Source organism: Elephantulus edwardii, unplaced genomic scaffold (genome assembly GCF_000299155.1).
Source record: "Elephantulus edwardii isolate Elephantulus edwardi_28Jun2011 unplaced genomic scaffold, EleEdw1.0 scaffold00169, whole genome shotgun sequence".
NCBI classification, from domain to species: Eukaryota; Metazoa; Chordata; class Mammalia; order Macroscelidea; family Macroscelididae; genus Elephantulus; species Elephantulus edwardii.
In genome coordinates this window covers 5086636-5088004 of record NW_006399919.1, presented here as the reverse complement: position 1 = coordinate 5088004, position 1369 = coordinate 5086636, and positions in this window count along the sequence as shown.

Genomic DNA, 1369 nt, shown 5'->3' with positions numbered 1-1369 from the left:
TTCTCTGCTGATGTGCTGTTCTAATCTTTTTTGGATAATCTTAAGTAGAGCAGGGTTTAGGGCTGTTGTACGTAGGGTTGCTATGAGTTGCAAGCGACTTGACAGCACGTAACAAAATTTTAAAAAGTACACACTGGATAGAATTAATGGTACATTTAATTTTGCAGGAGAAAAATCTGTTAGCAAACTTGAAGACATAGAAAAAAGGAATGACCTTAAATTAAGGAGGAAGCTCTAGTGGTATGGTCTGTAAGGAGCAATACTGCTTACCCAAAGGCGATGAGTCTTTGCTATTTGAATCCATCAGCCTCAGCGATAGGAAGTTTTATTCCCCTCTCTCCAAATCCCTCGCACACCCACTGTCAGGCCTGATTCTCCCCAAAGTCCTGCGCAGAGATGCTCAGAACAGTCTTGGCATTTGCCCCAGTTTTCTTCATCTTGCTCATACTTCCAACAAAAACACATTTCAGACTCAAAAGGAAGCTGGAGTTTTCTGTTGAAATGACAAATATTTTCCCAGAGCCTGCCATAAAAACAAAAAGGCTACATTTTAATTTTAAATTATTTGTTCATGGCAATTACTTATGACAAGACCTTACTATACTGTTGTTTATCTTAAGAGTCTCATGTTCGTTCCTAAACAGAAATGTTTTCTAAAGTATAAAGCACATTTCCCTCAGTTGACTCAACTTTCAAGAAAGCTCAGCATTTGTTATTATAATTAACCAAACAAATATTTATAAAGCTTGCTTACAATATTTTTGTAATGAGAAAACTCCAGTGATCATTACTGATGCTAATCTCGTTAACTCAGGACATGGTATTAATGTCTTTTTCAAAATATTTTACTTTGGTAAGTATAAACATGTACTATGATCCCAAAGATTCATTGGGTAAGGATGAGTTATCAAAGCACTCTGCTAAATTCTGCTTTTAATTTTAAAACCATAGGGAATCAGAGAGGGGGTTTGGGGGAAAAATATTTTCATGATCCAATCCCATAATATTTTATATTCTTTTATAAATAGTAGAAAGTAACCTCTACTTGGAAGTAACAAAACCAAAATATTGTTCCCATTCTATAAGTAAAGTTTTATTTTCAAATAAATAAAAAGATATTAACAAGTAACGTTGTTGTTGTTGTTGTTATGTGCCATCAAGTCCTTTGAGACTCATAGAGACCCTATGTACAACAGCGCTAAACCGTGCTCTATCCTGTGCCAAACTCATTGCCTCTGACACACCCATCCTGATTACCCCAGTCACTGAATTAATCCACCTCATAGAGGGTCTTCCCCTCCTGCGCTGTCCCTCTACTCTACCCAGCATGATGTCCCTCTCTAAAGACCTGTCTCTCCTTACAACATGT